Raw genomic sequence first — 21,715 nt, forward strand, 5'->3', positions numbered from 1 at the left:
AAATATATAGAAGTCATTTGAACCCACTCTCTCAAACTCCTGATTCCCACCAGTCATCCAGTCCTGTCAGATATGCCACACACATATTTCTGGAAGTGGACATTTCCATTCAATTCCAATGATTGTCTTATTGGCTGAGATCTTGATTATTGCTAGACTGTGTTTCCCAGCTTCTGGCCAAATGATTTCCCTGCCTCTGTTTCTACCTTTCTTCGATCCATCCTTTCTGTTCTCATCAGGATGGTACACAGACCAGTTTTCCCAGGTCCCTAGTTTTCAAAAGACAATGTCCAAGTATGCAGCATGGCACAAGTGCTACCACAGTGTAGCACTAGACCAACTCCCCCACTTCCTCTTCAATGCTTCCTCTCCACCTGCTCCCAGCTGCCACCCCTCAGGCCATCTATAAACTCTGCAGTCCAGCCATCTGTGGCCACATCCAGGCAGATTCTGTGGTATAGACTTGCCATGAGAGAAATGGGAATAGCGGGAGGAAGCAATAATTTAAACGGATGGAGTTTCTCATTCCTGTTGTGCTAGATGAACATTTGTCCTGAGATGCACTGAGAGACAGGAGCTGTAAACCCACCCCGCCCCCTCCGTCTGCTCTTCACTCCTTTGCCTCTCCTAGTGTGAGTGCCACCACTCAGCCTAAGGTTTGAAGATAAATACGTTTTGTTGAACATGACTTTGAAAGTCAAGCCAACTCCTTCATCTGCTGCTTAAATGAAGAAACACAATCTTGTTTCAATATTGGGAAACAATCTCTGTTGGATTTAGTAAGGAATGATACATCAGTCTCCTAAGGAGTTTCCAAGAGTATTTTGATGATTGCAAGTTTCCCTTTGCAGGCAGACTGGCTACTGGTGGCTTTGGAATGTCCTACCTTCCTCCATACCAAGGGCCTCTGTCATGCCGCTCATCTGCTGGGAGCATCCTTGCCACCCTCTTCTTTCTAGAGGAAACCTACATCTTCTCCAAGAGTCAGCATAAACAGGAGGTGCTCCTTCTTTTCATCTCTAAAAGCCCTTAGTAGATGCTTCTATTTTGATACTCATTGTGCTCTAACTGGTTACTGGCCTATCTCCCCACTGAACTATATTAGCCCTATGAGGATAGAGGTGAGTTCACTTCTATAGCTCTTGTTGCACTTTGTTTTTCCTTGTTACCTGTCACTTGGTCTGCTAGGGTTCCAACTACGGATCACACCACCTCCCTTGATTAATGTTTATAGCAAGGCTGCAGAGCTGTAGTCATTTATTGAACAGGGCTGGTGCCCTGCTCCATGGCCTGAGAGAGGCCTGGATGCACCAGGGAACCACCAGATGTTGCTCCATTCTGTCACAGGAGAGAGTTTTGTCATAATGTAAAGCCATGTTAACCTCTCAGAGAAGCTGGGATGGTCAATCACTCACTCTCTTGTGGGTATTTTTCTTTGCAAGAAGCTCAGTCAGTAGCATTGAGTAGTTCCACTCAGCCACTGAGTTGGAGCTTAATTAGAACTTTGCATCATCGCTGTATAAATCAGAGTCCAGGCATGCTCAAAGGGTTTAATGAAGGGACTTTACAGAGTTGTATCCAGGGTTACTAATAAGGGACCATGAAATACCCAGAGACTGGCAAAAGCATAAACATGATCACACCTAGGCTGAAGGGGCAAGGGGAGGAAGCTGTTCCTGGACCTCAGAAAGTAGGGGTCTGCCCCATGCAAGGTGTAGCTATCAACAGGGAAGGAACGGGAGGTCTAGATGCCCTGAATTTTCTTACCCTTTTCTAATTCTGAAAGTACCTCCTGATGGATGAACCCAGTTGGAAACCCAAAGGTAATGGATCCCTGGATGAGCAGTCCATGAGCATTGGCTCCATGGGGCCCAGACCTGGGAGACAAGGCTGGAGAACAGATTTGGAGGGGCAAATAAAGAATAGTGAATAGTCATTTCGAACATTGTGAATTGTCCATCATACTCTGCAGAGTGGTCTGAAATCCTTAGGGTCTGTTATGAACTGTGTTCCTCCAAAATTCATGTTGAAACCCTAACCCTCAAGGTGATGGTATTTGGAGATGGGATCTTTGGTGAGGAAATGAGGATTAAATGAGATCATAAGGGTGGGGCCCTAAACCGATGGGATCAGTGTCTTTATGAGAAGAGACATGAGCATTCTTTCTCTCTCTTACCCTCCACTCTCTCACTTATACTCCCTTCTTCTCTCCCTCCTTCTCCCTCCCTCCCTCCTCACATGTAACACACACAGAAGAAAAACAGCTATCTATAAGCCAAGAAAGAAGTCTTACCAGAAACTGACCTCACTGGCACCTTGAGATCAGACTCCCAGCCTCAGAACTTTGAGAAAATTATTTTCTGTTGTTGAAACCACCTAGCCTATGATATTTTGTTATGGCAGACCAAGTAGACTAATACAGAGTCCTTGGAAGGGTATGCCAAATTATGGCAGAAGAACCATTCCTTTTTCCACCTACACCAATAAGTATGACTTGGCAAAAATTACTCCATGGGGCTTCCGAGGAAACCAAGATTTCCAACATATTACTTATGATGTTAAAGCCACAAATTACCAGAGATGGGTAAGAAATTTAAATTTCTTTATTTTCTACAACTAATATTAGCTGCTACTTTGAGTTCCAATTTTGCCAGGTAATGAAAACTTACTTTCAGTTAGTTCAAAGGCCTTTTAATATAGTAGCTTCTATAATGCCAAGGTTTGAGGGCGGGCATGTGGTGTTTGATGTCCTCTTTTGTCCACGTAGTTCCCTCTTGCAGCTTCTCATCCTAGCTGCAAGGCTTCCTGTGGGCTGTGACGCCATGTGCCATGTGCACAGGGGAGGCATTCTTCTATTTCTACTCTTTCTGTACTGTGAGAAATTACAAATCTGTTTCAGACCCACCTCCCCAGATACACCACATGGCCATTGGTTTCTTCCCCTTGTTTTCTCCATTTTAGTAGGTTCTCCTTTGGAAGGGTGGGGACTGCAGAGGGATGTCACTGATCCCTTCTGATCTTAGAGTCTCCAGACTTTTCCAGGATCTCAGTCACCTCCTCCCAAAGGCTTAGACATCTCCAATATTAAATTATCTTGGCTTCCTTTCTGATTCCTTCCTCTCCTTCAACCAAGAGAATCATGTAGAGTCTCAGGAATGCAGAAAGCTTGTTTTTCCTATATTTGTCTAAAGTCAAGAATTAGCTTCCTATCTTCATTTTGCTGTATCATCATTCTCCTGGGATAATAAAAGGGGAAATTTTAAAAATAGGAAATTTGGGGGGAAAAAAGAAATTTGGGGTGTCAGGAAGAGGAAGCATTGCTTATAAATACTATCTTCCCATACAGAGGCAATGCATGAGAATTGTCACTACCTAGGAAAGCCTAGGAATGGCAAGTGTCATGCCTCTAGTGTTGCTAGGACACAGAGCAGAGCCATCATGCTGCTCCACAGTGCTGCCTTTAAGTCCTGCCACCCTTTCTCTACTAACCCTGCTGCCAGCTTAACCCTCTGTCCTGCAGCGCAGCCTTGTCTTCCTATAGGCAATGAGTGTGGGGGACAAGAGCAACCTCATTCATTTTTCCCACATGGGAAACAAAATCCCAGAGTAGTTGGGTTTCAGGAAAATGAATTATTTTCCCCAGACTTAAGAAAAGCAAGGAATGGGGATGGCTCAGTGGTTAAGTGTCTGCCTTTGGCTCAGGTGGTGATCCCGGGGTCCTGGGATTGAGTCCCACATCGGGCTTCCCGCAGGGAGCCTGCTTCACCCTCTGCCTATGTCTCTGCCTCTTTCTCTGTGTCTTTCATGAATAAATAAATAAAATTTTGAAAGAAAGAAAGAAAGAAAGAAAGAAAGAAAGAAAGAAAGAAAGAGAAGAGAAAGAAAGAGAGAGAAAGAAGAAAAAGAAAGAAAGAAAGAGAAAGAAAGAAAGAAAGAAAGAAAGAAAGAAAGAAAGAAAGAAAGAAAAGAAAGAAAGAAAGAAAGAAGAGAAAGAGAGAGAAAGAAGAAAAAGAAAGAAAGAAAGAAAGAAAGAAAGAAAGAAAGAAAGAAAGAAAAGGAATAAAGGAATGGAGGCTGAGTCATGGATAGATAACCAGAATCAAGCTAATACTCAGAGTTGGAGAGTGGGGTAGCCCATAGAGCATGTTGGAAAGTGAGACTAGAGCACTGAGGGAAGGTCCAGAAGGGCACTGAATCAGGGTAAGCAAGATTTGGCAGACAGAATGGAGATAAGAAGCCTAGAATTCAGGGCCAGGTGACCAGAATTAAAGTCACACCAAGAGGAATGTGGCCAAGAGGAGTGCAGGACTCTAAGTAATCTGGTTTGGCGGCCTGATGGGCAGCAGTGGTCTAAAGATCCAGCATAAAGGCCAAGTAGAGAAAGCACCCACCCTGTGATTAATGCAAGCTTTCCCGAAGCTTTTGGTAAGCACTCCCTGCTCTACCCAAGCATCTGTGGTTGGAGGAAAGTATTTTGTCAAAGACACAGTAATATTTTTACATATTTATGATATCAAGTGTGGAAATGAACAAGCATTGAGCTTAGGAGGATATATGTCCTACGGATCTCTCCAGCCTGGGAGGCATTTTATCTCTTGTTTTTATGAGCCATCTGGAAGGGCAAGATCTCCCAAAAATCCCCCAAGTTGCTATTGACGTTCAGCATTTCAGCAATTCTTCGATGTAAACTATTAAGCAGACAGATATAGATAAACTTTCCAAAGGTCTCTGTCCACTTTGCTAGGTGAGGGGTCTTGAGATGAAGACTAGCTGGCTATTTCCCAAGTCATCTCATGAGGTGGCATTACCTTGATGAATTCACTGTGCCCATGGGATCCTAACTTTGTCATTGTCCTGAAATCAGGTGGAAGAAGGGACACTGACTCACGCTAATCGAATTAAAATCAAAACACATCAGGAGATTGAAGGTTTATTAATACACAATGGAAGTTATTTTGATCCAATGAAAGGAATTATCATTTCTCCTCCTGAGGACAGTCCCTTCTTAGAGAGGTCAAAATAATAACTTTCAAGTTGCGTGGTAAGCATAGAATCAGAGCAAGGGGATATGGAGAGTTTGAGAGATTTTATCCAGGCCATGGCGTGGTATGATGAATCATTCCTGCCCTTTGCTACAGAACACCTCTCTAGTAATTAAATTAAGGTTGTCTTGCAGATTCAGTGTCTTCTCAGCTTGGACAATGCTGGAAAAACACTGCCAAGTTTTGTCCTGTTGAGCTACACTTTCTGTGATCCAGGCTGTTCCCTTATGTTCATGCATTACAATACAATTGATTAGGCCTTTGCTTACTAAATACTAACCGCATCTCTGAGATCCAGGTCACCTTGTGTGGAACTGGGGGACAATGCCAACCCCATGGTCACATATTTACAGACAAGCTCTTATTTACTCATCCAGATTTTTAAACACTGTGTGTGGCTTTTACTAGTTGAATCCTTAAAAGTTAATTGTATTTCTTTTATCTCCAAGCTCCTAGGGGACCTCTCACACTCCCTCCTCATACCTACAACATAATATTCTGTTAGAGGATTGATAAACTTTAGTGTAAACAAAGAGGTACATTTAGGAAAGAATGTCTATGTGTTACCTATTATGAGCTAGGGTATACCTAAAAGTTTGAAAAGGGTTTCTTTTAAGGAGAACTCTTTAATAAGTTTTATAAGATAAAATTACAGAATCAACTTCCCAAATGGGAGATAGAGATGAAAAATGTAATGGGCACATAGGGGCGCCTGGATGGTTCAGTCACTTAAGCATCTGACTCTTGATTTCAGCTCAGGTCATGATCTCAAGACCATGAAATTGAGCTTCATGTTGGCGCTGAGCTCAGCAGGGAGACTGCTTGAGATTCCCTGCCTCTCCCTTTCCCTCTGCTTGACATGCACCCCACCCTCAGGCATTCACTTTCCCTCTCTTTCTCTCTCTCTAAAATAAATAAATCTTTTAAAAAATGTAATGGGCATACAAGTTCTTGATAAATTCTTGACAGACCTTTATTGGTTATTAAAGGAAACAATGATATCTGGAGGTCATCAGTGAAGACAACCAGGCACTGCCATTAAAGGGATGACACTGGTCCAGGTGGACTATGACCCAGAAAGGCAAAGTCTGCCTTTCCTCCTCACCTCCCAGGCATTAGCAGGTCAGGTTTCCTGAAAAACAGACTGAGACTTATATTTGTATGCAGAATTTTTACTACAGAAGTACTTTCAAAATTAATACCTAAAAGAAGTGAGAAAAGCAGGACCATGTAGCAGGAAAAGCTGGGTCATCATTTGCCAGCAACAGAGAAAGATCTGCCTGCATCTCATGAGAGACTCTGGAACTGGGATGGCCCTTTGCAGTTGTCTTGCTTTGAGGTAAGGGAGTCCAGCCTTCATTTAACCTCCCACCGCATGCGAAAGGAGTATGACCTTGGGTCAAGTGGCTGTCTTTGACTGAAGACAAATCCTAGAGAGGGACCTAAGGGAGAGCTTTCATTCACTAACACTCCCAGCAGCTGGGGAATAAGTGTCCAGTCCCAGAAGGTGCACAAGAACATCCAAACAACAGGTGCTCACAGACTCTGACCATTTCCATGTACCTGGTCATGCAGGCTGGGAACAAATTCATTGTTGGCAGTGAGATATTCCATGTCCAGTGTGTTGTTAGCTAAGAGATGACAGCACAATGTAAAACACCTTCTCGGAGTACAGTGACCATTTCACCATAAAGGCACTATATTTCCTGTGTCAAAGCACCTCTCTGTGACAAACCAAGAAAGAGCTAACATGTAGCCCTGCCCAAAAGCCTCTTGCCCTGCTTCATATTCCTAGAGGCAGGATGGTGCAGCATGAGTGATCTGGAAGTGATTCAGGGCGTGTGGCAGGGCAGAAAACATGCTTTTCAACTGTGACCCTGATTGTTGTAGAAAGATGTGAAAGAGAAGCTGGTCATCTGCTCATGGTCATGGCATGAGGCCACCTCACAGAAACTGATGAGGTGGATCTTGGTATCCATTTCCTATCCCTTCCCCTGCTCTGGTGGTGTGCCCTCACCGAGGCTCCCCTTCACCCCTGCCCCTCTCTTACATCACACCACTATCAGGAAATGACATGAAATGCATTAGCATTGAGGTGCAGATGACTCACAATCATTGTTCTCCCCCCACCCAGGAAATATTTAGCTTAAGTCTCTGGCAATCAGCTACAATGCGGATGCGGCATTGGCCAGATTCCTAGCAGGACAAGGCAGAGGAGCACAGAATTTCTGGAAAATGTGGAAAGAACGGATAGTTGACTGCCCATTATCCTTTTTGTTTTTGCTAACAGAAACCCAATTTTATTTTGAATGGCTGTGTACTAAGCTATTTTCCCCAGCTCCCATGTAGTTAGATGTGGCCAAATCGATGTAAGTAATGGTCACAGGGAAGAACACGGAGGAATTTTCAGTCATGCTGACTCAGCTGGCAGACTTTACTTTTGTTTAGCCCTTCTCTTCCCTTCTCCTTCATCCTGCTGGGAACATTGAAAGTGATGTCTGAGGAGTCAGCAAACACTTTAAACAATGAGGTAACCTTGAGAATGATGGAGCAGAAAGGCACCGGCAACCTAGTCATGTGAAATCTCCAGAGCTGCTATTCCAATGCCGGACCATCTACTACCTTCATGTGAGAGAGAAATGAACATCTACCTCATTTAGCTCGTCTATGTGGGTTTTCTTTACATGCAGCTGAAACATATATCCTAAGTGATAAAGAATTTGGTCGCTAGATATAAGATGCTTGAGACAACAGAACCCAAAATACCAACCTGGCTGAATGGAGGAGGTAGAAGGCAGATATTGAGTCTGATATTGTAGTCTGAAAACCATCCTGCCCTTGTTACTGCAGTGGTGAACCATTTTGTCAGTCTGTTGCCTACTATACCTTGGAATCAGACAACATGCTGGTCAAGGTTGAAGTGTTGGGAAAATGGTAGGAAGATTAAAAATGTTGATATGTTCTAGCCTCTTCCTGCTGCTTTCTATAGAGTACTACAAGAGAGAAAGAAGCTCAGAGTAGAGCTAGCCACACTATAAACACAGATGGAGAGAGGTACCAGTTTACTGATGGAGATATTCCCAGACTGCAAGCTGGGTAGAATAGGAGTCTCATAATTTAGGTCTTGCAGGGTTGAAAAAGCCAAATGAAATGCATTTGTACCTCAAACTGAAGCAGTTATAAGTAGTGTCTGTGAAATTGCTGTATTTACAGCACATAAGACTGATATCCTTTCATAGGAAGCTAGAAACCTGCTGAAAACATAGGATTAAAGTTATTACATTCCTGTCCAAGCTCATTATTTCAGATGAATCCAGGAAGTGACCATTATTTTGAGAAAGCAAGGCATAGCCAAGCACTGAGGCCAGTAAATAAAAGATGATACCCTTTCTGCTTAAAAGCTCTTTTTAGCCTACAATTCTTTTGTGGAAAACAGAGTAGAAGCAAGACTAGTGAAAGCCTGGTCAACTTTAGAGAAAATAGATAATAATCATAATAAACCTAAACAGGCCATCAGCAGCCTGAGATTTTTCTATCTTCAAAGCAAACTCTCACTCCCCAAACTGTACCAGCAGCAAGTAGGCTAGGAGAGATGTGCAGCCCTCCAAGGGTGGACTCTCCAGTACATACTTCAAAGGTGGTCAGAGGGGATGATGAGCAATAATAAGACTTCTAGAATGCAGGGCCAGAGGCAACAGAAGAAGAGAGACAGAGAAGAGAGTTCTTTCCAGAGAGCAGAACTGAGGCTGCCTGATAAACAAATACATCACAATTCCACTGAAATCTTCCACTGGAGGAGCTAAGAGTCCTTGCTGTTTTTACCCAAAAAGATTTGAAATTGCTATGGATTGTATTTCTCAATCTCCACTCTTCCAAATAGAAGGGTTTTGCTTATTTGTTTGTTTTTATGGCAATACCCCAGTTCTTCTTCATCCTGGTATGTTGGTAGAGCAAATAACTTGCTTTTGGGGTTATATGCAACTGGATCACAAGAAGAAACACTCAGATTTGAGGTGAAGAATTTCACATTGTCCAAATACTATGAACTTTGAGCTAGATAGAACAATCTGATAAGAATTTGAAATTGACTCATTCAAGGAGGCGGTGAACATATTTTATGCATAGTCTTCTTGGATATTGGATAGTGACAGGTAGACTATGCCAGAAACAGTTGCCTAACCAGTATTCATTCTCCCCTTCTTTCCTTATAACAGAATTTGGATGCTTTTCTTTGAGACAATGTCCCCATTGAGAGAGAGAGAGAGAGAGAGATTACTTTTAACAAATTCCCTTAAAGCTAAGGGTGGCTAATGAAATGTAAGTAGTGGTCATGAGGATCTTCCAAGGAAGCTAATTAAAAGGGGGAATGATTCTTCTGAGAGGCACACTCTTTTGCATTCCCTCTTTTTCCTTCTTTCTGCCAAAAAGATGGAGTTCATGGCTGGAGCTTTGCCAATCAGCTTGGCCAACAAATCAGCCCTGAATATGAAGTAATGTTCTAAGATGGTAGAACAGAAAGAAGGAAGTTGTCCCCCTACTAACCACACCTACATATTAGTCTTCCTTATCTGGTATCAGTTTCTCTTTTCTTTTAAAAGAGAGAGGAAAGGGGCACCTGGGTGGCTCAGTGGTTGAGCGTCTGCCTTTGGCTCAGGTCGTGATCCCGGGGTCCTGGGATCGAATCCTACATCAGGCTCCCTGCATGGAGCCAGCTTCTCTCTCTGCCTGTGTTTCTGCCTCTCTCATTCTCTCTCTTTCTCTCTCTCTCTCTCTGTGTGTCTCATGAATAAATGAATAAAATCTTTCTAAAAAAATAAATAAAAGAGAGAGGAAATAAAATTTATTTTATTTAAGCCAAGCCACCTGGTATTTTCTATCATCTTCAGATTAATCGGTCCTATATGAAAGCAGAGATGAGCATAGACTTCACACTTCACAAATCATTGTTTGCTTATATTGCTTATTCATAAAGCTGGCCTAGGTGATCACGTAAATTCCAGCCTGAGCAGTCCATATACTGGGAATGAAGATTCTAAAAGCCTATGTTTAGAAGAAACTAGGAAACAGATCACATGGGCCATGGTCTTTGAAACAAAGCTTAGGCCCTCTAAGATCTTCTGGGCAACAGAACTGTTGATAGGCTGAGACATGGAACAGACAGACATTAGGAAATTTTGTGTTAAGCCAGCTTGCTAGACATCTATGCTACATGCTTGGTCCCCTAACTCTGTCTTATCAAAAGTGCTGTATCAGTGTCAATGATGAAGAGGTGTAAGTCTCATGGCCCAGCAGAGAGAAAATTCTAAGCCCTTTCCAGTTTTAGTTATGATCATATGAGAATAGGCACTATTGCCTGATTCCACTTTTCCAAAGTGATAGGGATCCCATTGCTGCTGTAAAAAATTGCCACAAACTTGTTTAAAAACAACACAAATTTATTCTCTTATAGTTATGAATGTCAGAAGTTCTAAAAGGGTCATCAGAGCAGTATTCCTTCTGACTTTAGGGGAGAATATATTTCCTCACTTCTTCCAGTTTCTACAAGCTTCCTGCATTCCTTGGCTTGTGGTACCATCCTTCATCTTCCAAGCCAATTGTGTGCTGTCTTCCCATCTCCTCTGTCTCTCTACTTCCATCATCACATTGCCTTCTGTCTGACTCCAATTTTACAACCTCCCTCTATAAAGACCCTTCTGATTACATTGGACCCACCTGGAAAATCTAATCTCCCCCATCTCAAGATCCTTAACCTAAGCACAACTACAAAGTCTTTTTTTTGCCATATAAGGTAACATATTCACTGGTTCCTGAGAATAAGACATGGACACACTGAAGTCAACCTGATATCTTCTTGAGTATATTTTTTTGGCCCATGTTTCCCAGATCCCTAAGTGTCTCCCTCTTCAAGCCTTTCATATTACCTGAATATTTTGCCATTAAAACTTTTATCAAAAGATCTCTATTAGAATAAAGAGATCACTTGCAGTATTAATGTATCAAGCTACCAGCTTTTCATTATTCCTAGTTGACTTGCACCTATCTTGGAGAAGAGAAGAAACTGGATGTAGGCCAATGAAATATTATTGGGGGAAAAGTTGGTATGAGAAGTTGTAATGCCAGTGTGAACCTGTATGGGACACTGTCATAGAGGCCCTAAACAAGATGGAGCCATCAGGGGTCACTTCATGACAAGCAGGTAATGGGAGTATATGAAGACAGTACTCAGGAAGAGAAAGGGTGTATTAGATGGAATCTTCTTTCAAGATTGTCTAGGGATAGTACTACTGGCAATAGCTAACATTAAATACATTTTATTATATGCCAATGTAGTAGACTAAATTATTGGTTCTAATTCTTCATACTTCTTTCCATCCAAATCCATATCCTTAACCATGTAACCTCATAGTTCCACCAATAACAATAACAAAAGAATATATTTCCCTGGTTCCTGATTTTGGGCTCATCCGTAAGAACAGTTTGGTCAACAGGATATCATGGTGAAAGAAAGAAGCAGGGGTTAGTGTGCTTACTTGTTTGGGCTTGCCCTCTCGTGCCACAGTGGAACACTATTTCTGGCTAGCCCATTGGTCCAGGGAGGATGAGAGAAACATGGAATACCCCGATGTAACTTGCAGTTTCAAGCTGCCCCAGTTGCTCCACAGACCTATGAGAATGCTACTGAGATTTTGTGATTGTCTATGTCAGATTACTTATTTCCTCAGCTAGTTACAAATTGTTTGAAGTGTTTTACATGTATTAATTCAACTAAACCACACCCAGATCTTAAAAAGTAGGTATTACATTTATTTTGCAGATGAGGAAACTGAGGCCTTAGGCCATTAAGTACCTTGTTTAAAATCATGCAATGAGGGATGCCTGGGTGGCTCAGTGGTTGAGCATCTGCCTTCAGCTTGGGGCATGATCCTAGGGTCCTGGGATCAAGTACTGCACTGGGCTCCCTGCAGGGAGCCACCTTTTCCCTCTGCCTGTGTCTCTGCTTCTCTTTCTCCCTCTCATAAATAAATAAATAAAATCTTTAAAAATAAAATAAATAAGATAAAATCATGCAATGAATATGTATTGGAGCTACAGTTTTAATTTAGGTAGTATATCCACTTAGTTCTCTCTTTTTTCAAGATTTTATTTATTTATTTAAAAGAGAGAAATAGAGAGAGGGAGGGGAGGGGGAGGAGGAAGGAAAAGGAATCTGAAGCAGACTCCATGCTGAGTGCAGAGCCTGTCACAGGGCTCAATTCTACCACCACGAGCATGACCTGAGCAGAAACCAAGAGTTGGAGTCTTACCTGACTGAGTCCCCAGGCTCAGTCCACTTAGCTCTTATACAGGATCAGATTGGGTCACAGTCAATTCATAGTTTTCTTTCTCTTTCTTCTCCTTATGGCCCATTTTCAGTCTGTTTTAAAATATTTAAAAAATATCAGATGAGAAATGCATTGGGCTGAGTCTGAGGTTCTGGGTTCTTATCCTGCTACCAATAAGGAATGCAATGTTGCCCAGATATAAACAAATATTTGGTCAATTCATTGCCCATGTTTTCAAGGCCTGATCTGGTAAACAATATGCTGGAAAAACAAGGTCATATGCCTAGAAACCAACCCACAGTGTGACTCAGCTGACAGCCAGGGGACACCTAGTTTCAAAAGGCTAATTATGTTTGATATTTTTATAAATAATACATTCTTTCTTTGCTTCAAACTCCTGAGAAGGTGAGTTTTATTCTCCTTGAAACCTTTTGGAAGCTGAGTTTGTAGAAGGATGAGATAGGCTATGGAGGCAAGTGGTTATCTATAGATGAGACATAAGGAAACCAAAATGTGAACTGGAATGTAGATAAACATAGATATCAAAGAGTGAGATTCTTATGAAGTGAAGAATTAACAGATACTAGAAAGAGCAAAGGAAGTTTTGATGTTTCCAGATGAAAATAGGAAGCCAACAAGTCTATTGAGACCTAGAAGAAATAAAAATGTAGGAATTACTGACCAGGGACAATGAAAATGAAGACTTTTTAAGATTTGTTTTTTTTTAATTTAGTGACATATATGGTACCTGCTATCTTTTGTCTGGCAGTGATTTGTAAAAACTGTTAAAAACAAGCTGATAATGTTATTGTGGGAAGTGTCAAGGGAGTAGAGAGCCAGGAAGACCATTTTTACTGCTCAGTCTTGGATAATGATGATGATGATGATGATGATGATGATGGTAATGATTATGTCAACCAACATTTACTGCATTAAGTTCTTTATGGAATTACTCAATTTAAATGTTTTAAAACAACCCTATCAGGGAGACCATATCTCTTTTACTGATGTGGAATTTGAGTCTTAGAGAAGTTAAATTATTCTCTGAAGTTGCAGGGGTAGTCAACGGTGGAACTAGTATTTAAATACAGAAGGTTTGACTTAATGTCTCTTAACAAACAAACTCTTGAAAACAGAGGAAGTGGTTGCCATTTTGGAAAGGAAAGATGTGACAGATTTCCTTGAATTTCTGGGATAGATGAAAAGGCACACATATTGCTAACTGGTGAGGGAACCTGTGATAAATGGGGAAAAGGATAATTTGTTGAGCTTTGATAGTCATGTGTCCCTGACTGACCAGGATGAGTACATTAGGGACTTCAGTCCCCCCTGACACCAACACAAGCCCAAAGCAAAGAGAGAGCAAGAGAAATTCCCCGGCTTCTCCCTTCCTTCTACCCTCCTGTGTTTTTCCAGCCTATTCAACAGAAACTCTATCCTCTCCCTGCCTGACACATCACTCCTTTGCTTTTCAGAATGCACCCTCATGCAGGGTGAGGGCTGGTCATGGCTGGCAGAGGATGGGCATTAGAACAGGGGCAGGGCAAGCATTCTGTAAGCCAAGGAGCCAGAGCAGAGAGTTCTTCCTAAGACAATAGGACATACCAGTAGGTAAGAGTGGACTGGGTCAGAAGCAGCAGAGAAAAACAGTCCTGAAGGAGCCAGAGGTAGATATAAAAGTCAAATCTTTGACGAGCACTTGAGTGGAGCAGTCAGTTAAACATCTGACTCTTGCTTTGAGCTCAGGTGGTGGCCTCAGGGTCATGAGATTGAGCCCTGCAGTATCGAGCTCCATGTCAGCCTCTGCACTTAGTGCAGGGTCTGCTTAAGATTTTCTCTCCCTCTCCTTCTCTGCCGGCCTGCCCTCTGTCTCTCTATCAAATAAATAAATATTTAAAAAAAAAAGTCAGATCTTTGAAATCAGAAAATTAAGACCAAAAAACATAGGTTAGGCGCAAACTGGATAGGCAACTTGGACAGTTGTTTGATATTTGAAACTGACTTCTAGAAGCCTGGAGGGCATTGTGCGCGAATGTGTTGGTTCAGCGTAAAAGACCAGGCTTCTGTTGACACTGCTTGGACTGGGACCAAGGTTTAAGCGCTGCAGTGTTTGATGGAGGCCTAAATTCTGGGCTCACAGCAGGTCGATCCCTCCCTCAGGAACCCTGCTCCTTAAAGTACTAGCTGCTAGCTGGAATCAAACCCAAACATGAGTGGGCCACCAGGAAGCACAATGTGATCATAATGTCTGATCATACAAATCTTTTATAATTTTTTCTGCTGCTATCTCTTTTTAACCAATACCATTAGTTTGTACTCCCAAACCCCAGCACAGGTCCATGTGACCCCTGGCTCTCCACTGCACTCCCCCATTGCCTAGGCCCAGGTCTGCACTTATGTCAGTCTTCCCTGGCTGTGTCTGTCACCTCTGGTCATAGGCGTGTCCTATGTGCAGAGGGGAATCTTCCCACGACAACTGAGACTATGTTAAGGGTAATAGAATTGACAGAGTAAACAATATCCAAAGTCTTTCTTCCTTCCTTTCTTTCTTTCTTTCTTTCTTTCTTTCTTTCTTTCTTTCTTTCTTTCTTTCTTTCTTTCTTTCTCTCAAATTAATCCTCCCACCCCTTTCCTACCATGACCTGTGTTATAAGAAGCTGACCCATGAAAACTACGTTTCCGAGGCTCCCTTGCTAATTTGTTGAGTCCACTAATGGGAGTCACTGGCAGGAGGCTGGAGGGTAGAAGGGAGGGACAGGCCAGGGAATTCTCTCCCTCACTCCCTCTGCTTTGCCTTCATCTCTAGAAGTGATTATGTCTCCCCCATGGTATTAGCTCCCCTCAAACAATCCCTCTGTGGCCCCGCTCCTACAAGTGGCCCCTGATGTGGGTGTAGTTTCTCTGGATAGCTCTAGCTCCTAAGCCCTGGTGATGGCATCTCCTGTTTCTGCAGCTCTAGGGGTGATAGAAGTGCCCTGACATTGCCAACTCTGAGTTATCTCACAGTGCCCTCTTGGAATTTTTAGCTCTTCCGATCTCTTCTTTTTCCCCATACTAAAACATTTCTATTGGCTGGAACCTACCTGATTCCCACTAAATGGCAAATTCAACCACAGTAAGGAAAAGAAAAGAAAAAGTGGAGAGAAACAAAGATTGCCTGGCACTGAAGCTGACTTTGGAATTTCTGGTGTTGCCCTGGGATTGACCCAAGGCAAGCAGGGAGCTGAGTGGGGCCACTGGAGGCTCCAAATGGAGTGCTCACTAACTTCTTTTTTTAAAATTTTATTTATTTATTCATGAGAGACCCAGAGAGAGAGAGTGGCAGAGACACAGGCAGATGGAGAAGCAGGTTCCATGCAGGGAGCCCAATGTGGGACTGGATCCCAGGATTCCAGGATCACTCTCTGGGCTGAAGGCAGGTGCTAAACCACTGAGCCACCCAGGGATCCCAACTTCTACAGATTTCTCAGGGCTCCCCCCTGCCATGAGGGGCCAGCCCTATCCCAATCCAAACTTCCCAAGAGGGGACTGGTCTGGGCCACCTTCCTTCTGTGTAAGTGGTCTAGAAATGCCTTGTTTTGGGGAATTTGTTTTTGTCGGGATTCAAATACTGTCATAAAATATCTTCATCACAATAAAAATGCAAAGTACAAAGTTGTCGTTCTGCACCACATCACAGAAGGATGCGGAGACATTATTCAAATGTGTTCAGGGCAATTGCTGCACATGCACTTGCAGGCTGACGGGGACTTAAAAATAGAACATTCCATTAAAAGGAAAAAAAAAAAGAGAAAGACTCTTTGGTAACAAAATAAGTGACTGTTCTCTTTGTCCCTTTTTTATGGACACCAGCCCCCTCACCAGACTCTTTGCAGAGTTGCAATTTTCTGGGAAACGTAAGGGACAAGCTGTAGTTGTAGTACGGGGACCCATGGAAGGGCAAAGAGATAGAGCTAGCAACAGAAGATCTTAGGACCACCATCCCCTACTGAAGCCTGCTATTTCCCCAGCACCTGCACTACTTACCTGCTACTGTGTAGGAACCTCGGATTGTTGATGCTACAAGAAACTGTGTCAAGAACTGCTGTAATGTGGTATTAGTGAGTGAGGTTGACCGGGGCACTTTGTAGAAAGTTCAAGTTGTCAGGGATTTAGAGATCTTTTTTTAACTTACCCACTTGTATGGTAGATAGAGAACTCAGACCCAAGAGAACCAAGTGACTTACCCACAGCCACTCAGTTAGTTAGGAGTTGAATGAGAATTTAGGGTCCCAAACCAGTGTCCTTTACACTCTAGTCTGCAAAAGAACAAGGCTAGTAACTTGAATTTCATTTCTTCATCTCTACCTAACTCAAGAAAGCTAAGATGATGGATGATAGCTAGATGATACTAAGATAGGGAGAGTATTCACCCCCAAGCATATGTAATAGAGAGGCTCCCATTCAGAAGCTGATGTGGCATAGGCGTGCACAGAGGATTGAGAAATCTTAGGCCTGGTCCCTCCTGGCTCATTCTAGATGATAGAATTGGGGTAAATCATACAAACTCTCTGAGCTTCGTTTTCCTCATCAGCAAATATTACATAAAGACACAAATCATAACTACCTCGTTGGGGTATTATGTTGCTAAAATGAATCAAAGTATAGAATGTGGAAAATATGACATGTTTGCAGGTATTGGGAAAAAGCAAGGGTCAGCAAACTATTCAAAAGTCCAGATAGCAAATATTTTAGGTTTTTAAGCCAAAAACAGTCTCTATTGCAAGTATTCAACTCTGCTGTTATAGCACAAACACAGCAATGGACGATACTCAATGAATGGAGGTGGCTGTGTTTCACTTACACTTTATATACAGAACTCGTAGAGGGTCAAATTTAGCCTATGGGCCCTAGGTTGCCAATCTTTGGGACAAAGTCCTCCCAGTTTGTTAAGGGCATCCTCACTGAAAAAGCCTCCCTACCTTCTCCTCCATCACATCCCCTCCCTAGTTCTGGGCTTGATGACTCAGCCCAAGCCTTATTTTTGGAGCACCAGCTTTTTAAGGCAAAACATAGCTCACTTGAGGGGTTTAAGACACATAGTCATCTGCACCAGTGAGATAAAAAAGCTAAAAGCACATTTATATCCACAGTCACAGCCATCTTTCTTTATGAATATGTTTATGTCTGCATTTAGACACACAGCCACATACATAAAATGATGAGAAAAAGGAATGTGGCTGTGGATGGAAAAATATATCAGTAGATTTCATTGAAGCTGTAATATTGGACTAGATATAAGCATAAACAACAACACTTGATATTTATATCTCAGTTCTAAATTTTTAAAGCACATTCTCATTTACTTTCACTTATCACTCTGAGATTGTGAAGGCGTTTTGACAGATTGGAGAGGAGAAAGATACTTAGCTCGAGTCACAACCTGACTTGTTGCAGATAGTGGGGTCAAACACACACAGAGGTTCTGTCTTGCAAACCCAACTGAGCACTTTCCTCTCATGCTGAGGCCTGGTTGGCCACAGAGCAGCAATTTAGTGATGGGCCTGTTTCTTACCAGAATATCATGGAGGCAATCTTCTTTGAGGAAATTACCTCTTTTCCCCTTGCTTAAAATTATGTTCATTAACTCAAAATGAAACTATTTTAAATGCTCTGGGATAGGTGAGTAAATGCATAAAACAATCCTCAAAAGGAACTGGGGACTGGATCAGGCTGGATTGATCGTTTCTTGGACCATGGGTAGACTAATCTGTGAGTGAGCTGAAATTAGGAAAGCTCCTCAGGCTACGAGCATGAAGTGAGAGATATGCCTGTCATTTCCACTGAATCTTTCGTGGGTGGGGGTCCCCAGCCCTGAAACAGAAGAGGCAGGCATCTGAAACTGGCTTCAGAGGAAGGATAGGGAACACAGTGTAGCTGCTGGCTTCATCTCAGAACAATGAAGAAGCCTCACAGTGGGGTTGGAACAACTAAATCATGTAGAGGATGGATATGTTTCAGATGACTAAGCAGACCACCAACGTGGAGACTACATTTCTATGGCTGAGCCATACAGCCCACCTAGAGGAAAATAAACTGCCTAAAATACAAGTGCAGGATGGCTCTGAACCCAGAAGAAGAGCATAGGGCAACATGAAAAGGCACCTCCTTGTTCAAGGGAGCCTGCTGTTGTTGAGCGATCATCTTGAGGATTAACATATTAGACAGGAAAAATTCTAAAAAGAGACAAAAAGTCCCTCTGAACTATTGACATAACATCCACATCTATATAAAGCCCTACTCTTACACCTCTTTCTGGCATCCACCTGAAGCCAACCTCCACTCAAGTCTCAGCTGGGAATCACAGACTGGGGCAGATAGACTGTGGCTAATTTATAATAACGTGTGGTCAATGAGAATTTATTGGAATAAATTAAATTTAAAGACAACATTTGTTAAGTACTAATTGTACTTAAAATTCCTCATGATTAGAATCCTTTCAACATTTACCATTTTATTTAAACCCTGTGGTTTACATGTAATTAATCCTTGCTTTTCTAAGGAAAAAAGCAAGAATTTCCTGATTTAGAAAAGCTGAAGGCACTTTCCCCCTAGGGATACTAACATATCACTACATTAGTGCTCAAGAACATGTGAGCTTACGACTTGTGCAAGCCAGCTCCATGCTGTGGAGCATTGTTTCTCTCAGAAGGTGCTCCCAACAACTGCTTTATAAACAGCTGCTGTCTCTGAGTTCATTTTTAAGTTTAGGACTGCCGGTGTCATACAGGTGTGTGTGCATATGTTTATCCAATATCTCTCCAACCCCCTTTCTGTCCCACAGAATGAATACCTGCTCTTTCAGAAGCCTTTATTTTGTTTTAAAGGTCTCATGTGAATATGTTCACTTATTTCCATTTCTTCCCATTCCCATCAAATGAAGAATTGTCTGCCAGAAATAAATGCTTCCAGCAGCACCTTCTACTCTCTGTCGATGATATTCCCTGAAGAAATCTGCCACCCATGGGCTTTATCTCTATTGAGTGGAGTAAATAGAATCATTGAAGCTGTATTTCTTTTGTATTTTAAATAGCAACAGAAAAGAAACGGGAGAGGAAGGAGCCCAAGTGGCTTTCTCCTGATTATACTCACAGTCAAGGGATGGAAGAGCTCCAGAGAAGTGAGTGCAGGACTTCAGTACACCTCTCCACACCACAGCCCTCCAGACAACTCATTCAGGTGACAACCGATCAAATCATTGGAGAGAATACCCCACTAGAAACAAAAACTCCCACCCCCTCTCAAGAATTGTGAATCTCTACTTCTGGGGGAAAAGGGGAAGAAGGAGACGCTATCAGAAAAACATGTATTAAAAATACACCACATCATTAAAAATAACAATAAAAAAGGAAAAAGAAAGTAAAGGAAATTCCAGCTTCTGTCTTCTATTCATGAGTCCACCAAGGAAGTAGATGCCAGGAATTAGCCTTCCTGGCTACCCTCTTGGCTCCGCTCGTGTGGTAGGTATCCAGAATCACATCTATCATCTCCAATTCTCTTTCTAGGACAAACCAGGGACCCCTGCTCCTCAAAGCTCCTGGGGCTAAACTCATTTACACACAAAGCCCCACAGAATACTAGAATGTATAAAGACTGAGGACACTAGAAAGTTTCATATTTTTAAAAAACAAAAACAAAACTAGTATGGTTTGCAAAAGTTTCCCAGCTCAGACTTAGCCAAAGGGAACTTAGTGAATCTTTCCACCTGGGCCAAAATGAAGTGGAGATTTAAGCTGATTTGGCGAGAGTGGGGATGATCGTGTGTGTCTGCCTGACAGGCTGAACAATCGAGATCACCCATCCATATACTTCACAATATCTGTGCTATAATAGAAAGTATATGGAACTTGAAGTGAAAACCTGCGAGTGAATTTCAGCTGAACCAGTTACACAACCGTTGTATGACCTACAAATGATATTCATACTTTCTGAAGCTCAATTTCTTCTCTTACATATACATTGATGATGAGAAGTGTTCTTGTTAGCTTCAAAGTATTTTCTGATAATCATTGTGAAAACATTGTGAAAACTGAAAAAGTGCAGTGCAAATAAAATGTTGTATACATTTTAACACTGTTTATAGGGGGCCTAAGCAACCCAGGTGTTAATAACTCACTGATTTCCAGTCTTTCAAAAAATGGATTCTGAGTAAGCCTGTTTTTAAGACTTGGCTAAAATATAGGTGGTGACTTTAGCTATATAACAAACTCATTATTTTGGTCTATTCCTGTTCATTAGTTACATTCCATAGCGTTGCTATTTGGATACTTAGCATATAAATTGACAAATGAACCATTGTTCTAATTTAATTAGGTTTGGAACAATATTTTCAGCACGTAATGACTTTCTAATTTATAAATTTACATTTTTTAAATTGGTGTGGGTAAATAATAATAATTCTTTATATTTATATACTATTTCATAGTTTACTAAACACTTTCCTACATTTTACTCATTTCATTCTCTCCGAAACTCTATGAAGTCTGTAGAGCATGGATTATTGTATCTATTTTACAGATGATAAAGCTAAAATTTAAAGAGACTATGTGACTTTCCCAAAGTCACAGTAAGTGATCAGATCCAGATACAGAACCTATAAGGGCAAGAGCTCTCCCCATCACAAAACAGTATTTGTCCCTGATCCCAAGACCCTTATACTACTGCCTGACCTTCTCACACATCTGAAACCTTTAGTCTATTTGTGTCCAGTGCTAGAATTGGTGGGTTTGTGAATATATGAAATTGCTGAATCATTGCCACTCACATAATGACAACATCCATCTCTTTTCCTGGTGAAGGAAAATGGCAGTCAGACACCCAAATTATCTAGTTCCCTTTAGGTACATGCCTGATCCTCATGATGTTCCCTTACCAGCAGGCTCCCTGGGAAACTTTTTTTATGCAGCCATACAGCTCTTTTCCGGGGTCCTGACCATCCTGCATTTGCATGACTAGCAATTTATTTTCCTCTCGGTGGGTTGTCTGGTCCAACCATAGAAGTGAGAGATATCAAGCAGAATGGAAGCCATTGTATCCTTTATTACCTAGTCTTAGAAGGGACATACCATTTTGTTGTTGCTGTTGTGGTATTTTATTGGTTTCACAGACCAACCTTGGAGCCATCTGGAAGGGGGCTATGGGGGGATGTGACTACCAAAAGGCACAGGTTATCAGACTGCCTGAGACACTGGCTACCACATGTAGCATGGGGTGGGGGGATTAGGAGCTTCACAGATGTTGCTTAGGTCATCACAGAGTACAAGCTGTCAGAGGAGAAATGGTTGTTCTCTCTGGATCCCAAGAACAACCACG

The 21,715-nt window shown here is 42.0% G+C and overlaps 1 protein-coding gene across 6 annotated transcripts in view; it reads right to left on the reverse strand.

Moving 5' to 3' along the window:
- The window catches only part of LOC118350911 (uncharacterized), a 119,413-nt gene that overhangs the window by 58,570 nt on the left and 39,128 nt on the right, over positions 1-21,715 (reverse strand). For 3 of the 6 annotated variants that reach the window (XR_004805613.2, XR_004805612.2, XR_004805610.2), the window contains exon 5: positions 12,347-12,456. The gene's annotated coding sequence lies outside the window, so the exon portion shown is untranslated. Of the gene's footprint in view, positions 1-2,630; positions 2,873-12,346; positions 12,457-21,715 lie in introns of those variants that run through there. The other 3 variants (XR_004805609.2, XR_004805614.2, XR_004805611.2) reach the window with 2 other exon arrangements.

Source organism: Canis lupus, chromosome 16 (assembly GCF_003254725.2).
Source record: "Canis lupus dingo isolate Sandy chromosome 16, ASM325472v2, whole genome shotgun sequence".
In the NCBI taxonomy this organism is placed as follows: Eukaryota; Metazoa; Chordata; class Mammalia; order Carnivora; family Canidae; genus Canis; species Canis lupus.